The sequence below is a fragment of the Sphaerodactylus townsendi genome, linkage group LG06, assembly GCF_021028975.2.
Source record: "Sphaerodactylus townsendi isolate TG3544 linkage group LG06, MPM_Stown_v2.3, whole genome shotgun sequence".
NCBI lineage: Eukaryota > Metazoa > Chordata > Lepidosauria > Squamata > Sphaerodactylidae > Sphaerodactylus > Sphaerodactylus townsendi.
This window is the reverse complement of record NC_059430.1, coordinates 23394667-23404452: the sequence shown is the minus strand read 5'-3', so window position 1 is coordinate 23404452 and position 9786 is coordinate 23394667.

The window sequence follows — 9786 nt, the reverse complement described above, 5'->3', positions numbered from 1 at the left end:
TCTAGAAAACTCTTAAATGTATATAATTAATTGAGAAGCTAAATGATCAAGTGATACATGTGGTATTTGATAAGCATTTCTTAAATAATAGCAATGTTATTTAGTACGTGTAAATGGACAAAAAGTGGCAGAACATTAAAGGCTAACTTGTCTAATATGGCATATACTTTTGAAGCAAAACATCTCTGTGTTGTGGGGAGAGATGAGGAGGGTGACCGAAATTCTAGGAAGTATATTCTAGAGGCAGGTTAAGAAGTGGGACAAAATAGATGGTGGGTTGAAAAATGGAACTGAAGATTGAGTTTAATGAAGAAAGAAGAAAGGTGATGGAGTTTAATGAAGAAAGGCGAAAGGTGATGGAGTTTAATGATGAAAGAAAAAAGTGAAATTGAGGCAAAATGTCACAAGGGGCTCAGGAACACAAGAAGTTGTTATAATATCTGCAGGAAGGATTGTGTATTGGCAGGAAAGACTAGGGGACTGTGACCAGGGAATTATGGATCAGCTAAGAACTCCTGTTCTTAAGAGTTTCATAGAATGGGAATTGTGTCAGAGCCTTATGGCTCTAATATCTCTGTACCATAAAGAATATTCATGTTGGGATTACTGTTAATGGCAATAAGTATATGCCTATGGCAATGTTTGTTAACTTTACTATTTGTGAGATTGTATGTTCCCTTGTTTCTTTAAGAGCATTACTTGTTACCCTAACTCTTACATAGATATGCAGTCTCAATTCAAAATGGGACAGTGGGAGATTCATAATGTACCAAGGGTCTGATTATAACAATGAAAGTATTATAATCAGACCCTTGGTACAGTATGGTCAGTATCTTATATCCAACAATGGCTGATATAAGATGCTACAAAGGATTTGTATTACACCAAAAGGCAATTGAAATACTGCGTTGAAGTATATACTATCAGAAACTGAGATGAAATAACATGGAACCGAGCCTGTTTCCACTTATTTAATTGCAGTTTCTGACACAATGCAATTTATTTTCTGGCTTTCTTTCTTGGAACTGAAGGCCAGGCACCTTTCTCAAGCAATATCATATTCAGGCATTAACCACAGCCAGACCTCTTAGCTTCAGCAGAGTCACTTTTTTTGTCTCATGCCTTCAGATCATATCTCAGGACATTTACCACAATATGTGTCGCAAATGTATACAACACAGTCCTTCAGAATCTTCTTTTATATGACTCCCAAGAGGTTTATATGGGGCTTTGATAACAGAAAATTTTCACAGATGGTGTTTTTCATCCTCAGTAATGACCATTCAGCGTACTGGACTGAAAACAACTTGATAAAAATATTCCAGAGTAGTAATCAGAAAGAGTGACTTATGCTAATAGTAAAATGGTTTATCCCGTGGCCAATCCCCCAAACAGCAAAATCAGGCAGCCCACAGCCAAGGAAGATAGACCATCAGAATATACATCCTTGGCGCTTCTCCCCCTTTTTTTGGCTGTCAAATCCTGTAGGGTTTTGAAGATGAGATGGTGTGCCATTGCCTGTCTCTGCATAGTGCCCTGGTATTCCTTGGTGGCCTTCCCATCCAAATACTGACCACGGCTCACCCTGCTTAGTTCCTGAGATTTGATGAGATCGGCTATTCTGGGTTATCCAGGTCAGGGCATGGGTTTTCCTAGGTATTAAAAAATATAGAACAGAATATTAAGAAGTATTAAAAACTCTGACAGTTTAACAAATACCATAGAGGGGGATTAGCCTAATAAGATTAATGTCTCCCTTCTCAATCAGGGTGGGGGATGGGACTCTTCCAGATAGCACTCTGGGTGTAAACTTCCCTCATATTATACTGCCCACTTGGGGCTTGGCTTCAAGTGAGTTCTGGAATCTCTCCCTATCAATAGTCTCCAGGTTCAGGGCCCAGTGTGTAGCATGCTATGCACTATCTGATGGAATGTGGGTGAAACTCTTGGCATCACATTGTATTGGCCAGGTCTGAAGCTGGCTGAACAACTTGCTGCACAGCCAGCAGCCAAACATTCCCCCTTTATTATACTGCAGGCCTACAAGTTTGTGGTTAATAATGCAGTGTCAGGGGAATAGGGATTAACTCCTTATCTGGGCTCAGATTGCTCCCCCACCTCAGTTTTATCCCCCCTCCCATGATTGTATCATTGAGCTGAGAAACTGAATCTTCCCATCTTTGCAGCTCTAATATGTATGGTACTATTTTCTACGTTGCAGGAGTCACAATAACATATGGTTAAGTGTTGTTTATGCTGCAAATAAAGGACTATTTTATTTGATTATATAAGAAAATAATATATCAAGCAGTCCTTATTATGTCAGGATATTGTTTCATTGTGTAGTTACTACCTTCTTAGAGTCCAGTCCAACTTTTTGTTGAAAAAATTATCCTATAGTATCCCTGGGTTTGCTAGCCACATCTTAATTCTTTGTGCATCTGCCCATGTGTGCGCGCACACACTTAATATTACTGCAGATTATTTCCAGCCATATCATGTTACTTGAATCAATTCCGCTTCTTTTTGAATCTGTGTAATATCATTAGATTCAAAGGGGTTACTCTTAGTTGAAATTGTTCTTGGTGAAAAAGAAGTTAGGCCCAAAATGATTCATGATTCTCTTGTATAAATGGCACAATTTTCTCTGTATAAATGCTGTCATCACATTTTTCCCCCTGCAGCTGAGGTTGGATGGCTTGGCAAATGTTAACTATTTGGCACTCTTTATGCACTGTTATGCCTGATTAACTCTTGTATAAAAAATTGTAATAGCTGCAGTAAATTTAACTTTGTATTGTGAAGTCACAACTCACCCTAGAATTTCTGTTAGAGAATAATCAGCCACAACTATTCATTCATCTAATCTTCCTGTTCCACGCTTAAAACATGTTATGTGTTAAAACTGTAATAATACAGTTAGATGTAAAATCTTATAGGACATGGTTTAACTGTGACTCCTCCATTGGATGATGTTTTTGTCTTTGTTTTAAAAAGTATATTAAACACAAAGAGAAACATTTCAGCAGACTTGGCCAGTTAGTGAATTGTGTATCTACTTGAAAATTTGTCCCCTTGGTAGTCAAGTCGTATTTGCATGTTAAATACAAATGTTTCACAGAGTGATCTTTAACTAAATCAGAAAAAGACACAGGAGCCTGGCTGAGACCCATACAACTGTTATATTGGCATCAGTCTAAAGAAAGCAATGATACATTGCTTTGGAAATTATCAAGAAATGTAAAAAATGCATCTGCCCTTTTTTGTTGTTGTGGTTGTTTTCATAGTCATCAGTGGGGTGGGACTATGAACTGTAAGCCTCTAAATAAGAGGCAATACCTTGGCCTCTGTGCTATGTTTGGTGGCTTTTCCGCGGCAGAGTGGATGGCCACTCTGAGAAATGAAATGATAGACTAGATCAGGAGTCTTCAAACTATGGCCCTCCAGATGTTCTGAGACTTCTGAATTCCCATAGGCCCTACCACTTGTCCATGCTGGCAGGGGCTGATGGGGTGTGAATCCATGTTTATCAGGAGGGTCATAGTTTGAAGATCCCTAGACTAGATGGATGGAGTCTGATCTAGCATGGGTCTTTTAATGTTATTATTAGACATATATAAACTAATATGGCATCCCAAACTGCACACCAACTACTTTGGTGGTGGGGTGTTCGAAATGCTACTAGAGAATAGACCAATGGCCTAGAGTCCCAGTTAAACCATACTGCAACCAACAAGACCTTCTAGTTGACATGTTGTTTTCTACACATCCCATTCTACAAATATAAAGACACCACTTATGGATAAACACTTACCTCTTTGCAGACATGGTTCAGTCATTTTTGCATGGCTTGGGATCCATGCATATTTTAACAAAAGCAACATAATTAGAATAGTTGCATTTATGTTTGGACAGATATGTATGGAAAAATAATGGGGTCCAGAAGGGATATATTAAGCCAAATGGATTGTCACTGTTTAAAAGGAGAGCACTTAAAAGGCCACTTGAAAGTAGAGGCGCTTTGGGGCATCCCCAGAAGACCAAATCAACAGTGGCTGAAAATGAAGCTTCAGTTGGGAATAGAAATGGAGTTTCTCTACTCAAGAGACGACTAAAAGCTGAGCAAACTGGGGGAGTTACTCCACCCTCTTACACAAAACATTTGTATGAAGGATTTTTAGTGAAAGGGAGCTAATAGGTCAGAATTTATTATTCAAAATGGGAGAGAATTGTTGGTGCTGGTTCAGCTTAAGAGACCAGTCCAATACCAACCATAGCAGCCAACTTACATATCACTGAATAAGGAACACTGTTAGATCCTCTCACTATGCTAACAGATTAGGAATTGTATTTTATCTGAACTGTGGAATAACTGTTACGAGAATTTTGAACACTGAGCCATGGGGATTTCCTAAAGCACAAGATAAGCCTGGACAAAGAGATCTTCAGATTAATTTTAGACAGGATCACCCAACACACTTTTAGCTTAGTGAAATAATACAATTCTAAAATGTCACTTAGAGCAGTTCCTACTGAGGCTTGGGACTTGGATGTGGCTACAGATGCAGAAATCTGAATGTACACTTTCGCATGTAGCATCTAGCAATGGCAAGGTAAAGATTGCTGACTTAATATGGTTTCCTTTTTCTTGAGAACCCCAGGCTTCATACAGGAGTCTTCCCATTGTGATTAATGGTTAGTATCAAGAGTTGCACAGGATTAGGGGAAGTTATATGGGTGATGGACAGTAAGGAAAGGGTATCTATGAATCAATTAACTGGAAGGAGAAGATGTCACTGGTAATTTAAATTCTGGTTGAAAGGACTAAATCTGTAAAAAACCCATTATAAAATATCAGAAGAACCCAATTGTTACAGATTGACATGGGTACACTTTCAACCAAGATTATTCTAGGACAGGGGTTGAGAACCCATGGCTCTTCCGTCGGCTGTTCATAATGGCTCCATGAGCCCGGGCCGCCCGAGGAGCCCATCTTAGCCCACCCTGCAAGCAGCCGGCCGAGGCACTTCCCTACGCCCGTGGCTACAGCCAGGCGGCGCGCAGGCCCAGCCTCCTGCCAGCCCCGCTGGACTGCTTGGTGAGTGCTCTTCTGGCCCGGCTGGTCAGGCGAGGCGCCCGGACCCATCTTTGCCTGCCCTGCAGTGGCCCGGACAGAGAGCCTTGGCGCGAGCGAGCAAGTGGGAGCAGGAGGGCGGGCGTGCTTGAGTGGGTGAGGGTGGCTGAGCGGGGGAGGGTGAGCCAAATGGCTCTTTGAGAAAAGGTTCCCAACCCTGGTCTGGGAAAAAAGCCAAATCTACATATAGGCATCACAGCTTTTAGATGTTTTTATGCTACTATTTTTTTTTTTATTGTTGCTGTTATTTCATTAAATACTTGAATCTTATGACATTAGGATTTTGCACTGCCATTTTATTGGGTATGAGCTCTGTTAGGGGACTACATTTATAGATACAAGATATACAAGCAGCTTAGAAAACCAGAGTGTATTAAGAATAAAAATTACATAAGTAACTTCAATCTCCTGGAAATGCTTAACCTTCAAAACTGCATCCCTCTAGGTCAAGTATGAACACTTTAACTCTTCAAGGCGTCTTTTCTCATTTTCCCCTTTCCTTACTCATTTCCCTTCGCTACTAATCACACTCCTTTTCCCTAGCCTTCCCATTTCTACCAGTTTCTTTTCCAGCCCCAGCCCTCTTAGGTGTCTTCCATTTTACATCTAGGGCATGATGATCTGTCTAGACACTTTCTGTGTTAAGCAGTGAGCACTATACAAGTAAAAACAACATTGTTATTTTCATCTGGACATATCTACGTTGGAATCTAGTCTACCACTATGTATCAGCCTGTAAAATAATTCCACCTCAACAAATATAATCACCATCATTATAAGAAAGTTCCTTACACCTGGTGGTACCTATATGGCTTGGATTTACTATTTTGAAGTCTCCATCAGTTGCCCTAGCAGGCGGGTGATAGACAGTCCACTTAGTGCGATCAGACCCGGTTTACACCACAAAGTGGTTGAAAGAGAAATTCACACTGAAAGTAACAAGCGTAAGGTTGGATCCAGTGAACTTTTTTATTAAGCCCCATTTCCCTCATATATTACAGCCTATGTGCACATGGCTTTTTTATGCGTGTGGTCCCATGATCACTAACAGATCCCTGGTGGTCCAAATGGATCCCTCCTCCCTTTTTCCTCCATTAGAAGAAAGAAAAGCTGAGTGGCAACCAGTCCATACAAAATGGGGCTCGCTCAAATACACTTAAATGTAGTGTTGATTTCCCTGCGCGACATTGGGATACAGTTGCAAAGCGGCATTCACGTGGAAGCCAGGGGAGAAGGCAGTTAATGAGCAGCCATGCGTGGGATTATTACTCTGCTGAAGTCGGTTGGAAGCTTGATTTCTCCATAGCTATTCCCAATCACATCTGTGGGAGAGCACCACTCCATTGTATTTATCTAGCTCCACATACTTCTCCTCTGCCATGTCTCCTACAAATACATTTCTCCTACAAAGTCTTTACCAACGCACAAAGCTTTGGCAATCCGATGAATCTACCCTCCAAGCTCTTTTATGGCCAAAATCACGGAAGAAAGCCTCCTCGTTGCTCCCCCAATAAAAGATACACTTTCAATGACAAACAATATATTGCTGTCCACTGAACCCCAGTTGTCCTGGGAGCTGCCTTACAGAATTACTTTTTTTTAAAAGGCTGCCTCCATGGACAAAATATACTCTGTTTGTCTGGATAGTTCTCCCTTCCAACTTCTGTAAACACACAAACCAACAGAGATAGAGGTGGTAATGGGCGGAAAACAGATACAAAAAGGAGAGAGAAAAATAAACATCCTTCAGTCTATTTGTGATGAAATTACTTGCACAGTTTTGTGTGTACATTGCGTTTTGGTTATCTCTATATACATGTGGTAGCTTTTTTTGATATGTATTTGTTTAGGGTGAATTGAATGGGAGGGAAGCAACAAAGTAAAACAAAAAAATAGCACTCCTCAATTCTCTCACTTACCCGGGTCGATCCATCATCTGGTCCTGACAGCTATGGCAGTTTGTTTTGAAAAATGGAGACTCAGCACCAGACCTGCCTGTTGCACTGTTCACCTACCAGCGCACTTAATTACTGCCTCCTCTCAAGGAACTGAATACTTGCTGGTTGAAGGGGGGGGGGATGAGGAGAAAGAAGGAAAATAGAGAGAAGTGATAGTTTTAGTCCACATATGGAGAGAAAGAAACATTTATGACTCAGACCCTGGCTACTGGGTCTGAAAACAGAGAAGGGATAGGTGAGCTCAGTTTCTCAAATGGGACTACTTTAACAGCTTATCCTAACATTATTTACTCCTAACATCCCTGGAGAAAAGCTCTGCATTTCACCTGCAGTTAGGAATCAATTCATTCTGCATTCATTGGTATCTTATAATCAAGGTGCCCATAACTCCACCTCAGTGGCAGCTCCTGTTACTGACACAGTGCCAGCGAATAGTGCTGTTCAGCAGAGAAATAGCACAACTTTTTGGGGTCTAAAATAGACCTCCTCAAATCTCAGCAATGTGTCAGAGTAAAATAGAAGACCCTAAAAGTACCATAGGAGCTAGGATCTGTTTTGGTTTTGCTCCTGATTTGCTGCTTTTAATCATTGGTTAAGTAGCAAGGATGACAAGTTTCTTCACAAAAGGAGCCAAAAAAGACTAATAAAAAGGAGGAGAAAGATTCAAAGCATCTGATCCACTGTAGACAATGTTTGCCAACCGACATTTACCCACATGCCCCTGCCAGACTGAAGGGATTGTCTCATATGAACAAAACATGAGAAAATATGCTGTACTTAGCAGCTAAGTTATGGGAACTCTTTTGTTTCTAGCATGAAGGTACTTGGCGGTCAACATGTACAGCTTGATGATATGGGTCAGAAAATATGTTTTGCTTGCAAAATACAAGATGGGGGGGAGGGGAAGTTACGAGATGATTCTTAGCGAGGCAATACTGTGGTAAGCCAGATGCTTACTTATGTCAAAAGGAAAAGGCTAGAATACTGACAAGCTGCAACATTAAGAAACATAAGAAAGAAGAGCCTGCTGGAACAGACCAAGAGTCCATCTATCCAGCACTCTTACAATCTTGCAGGTGGCCCCACCAGGTGCCTTTCGGAGCTCACAAGCAGAATGTGAAAGCAATGGCCTGCTGCTGCTGCTGTTGCTCCCCTCCCAAAGCCACCTGGTCTGCTAAGGCATTTTGCAATCTCCAGATCAAGGAGGGATCAAGATTGGTAGCCATAGATTGACTTCTCCTCCATAAATCTGTCCAAGTTCAGATATCCAGATTAGTGGTCATCACCACCTCCACTGTGGCAGCATATTCCAAACACTAATCACTTGGCGTTGTATGAAGAAATGTTTCCTTTATTAGTCCTAATTCTTCCCCCCACCAGCATTTTCAATGCTTATGCCCCCTGGTTCTAGTATTATTGACAGGAGAAAGAGAGAAAAAATTTCTCCCCTGTCCAACATTTTTTCTATCCCATGCATAATTTTATAGACTTCCAATCATATCCCTCCTCAGACATCTCCTCTCCAAACTAGAGAGTCCCAAACGCATGCAGTCTCTCTCCTCATAAGGAGAGGTGCTCCAGTCCCTCAATCATCCCTCATGTTGCCCTTCTCTGTACTTTTTTCTTATCTCTTTTCAATATCCTTTTTTGAGATGTGGCGACCAGAACTTGAACACAGTACTCCAAAGATGCGGTTGCACCACTGCTTTCATGTAAGCGGGGTGAGCATTGGGCTAATCTTTGCAGTTTTATTATCAATTCCTTTCCTAATGATCCCCAGCATAGAGTTTGCCTTTTTCACACCTGCCATGCATTGAGTTGACATTCCCATGGGACTATCAATTTAGACGCCCAATTCCCTCTCCTGATCTGTGACTGATAGCACTGACCCCTGTAGTGTGTATGTGAAGTTTGGGTTTTTGGTAGAAAGAGAAAGGCTCTCTGCCCATGTGTGAACTTCATCCTGAACTACATTTTATTCCAGTACTACATTTTATTCCAGCAGTCGTCTAAGAAGCACAGGGTGGAATACATGGCTCTTCTCTCCTTCAGTTTATATTACAACAACCCTATGAGGTAGGCTAGGCTGAGATAGTGACTGGTTCAAGGTCCCCCCATAGCTGAGCAAGGACTTGAATCTGGGCCTCTCCGGTCTTAATAGTGACGAAGACCCCATGTCTCACTGTATCACAGACTGCTTGGACCTCCTCCATGCCACCCAATAATGTTTCCTTGAAGCACCCAATAATGGAAATATGCCATTCTGAACAAGTCTTTGATTCCCAAGAGTACGTACTCTCCCTAGTTTTGGTAACTATGCAGGTACCTAATTTTTCCTATTGATAAACTTTCACAAATTAGCTGTCCTTAGATTTGCAGTTAGGGCAGGGGTGTCCAACTCTGGGGCTTCCATATATGTTCATGGACTACAATTCCCATCAGCCCCCCCTCGCTGTCAATCTGCTTTTAACCGAAGTGTGACACAGGAGGCACCATTTTGTTGCTGTTTTATTTTGGAGGAACCAGTCACCAGCATTTTGGGGGGGGCACCACATAAATCACGGTCAACAGCTTCTTTTCAATGCCTGGCCACCACAAGCTCGTATACTAAACTGCTGTTACTCACTGCCATCAGTAGCCACTTTCCACTGCATGTTTCATCACGGGAAAAAGCTCTCCCTCCTCACCAGAGAA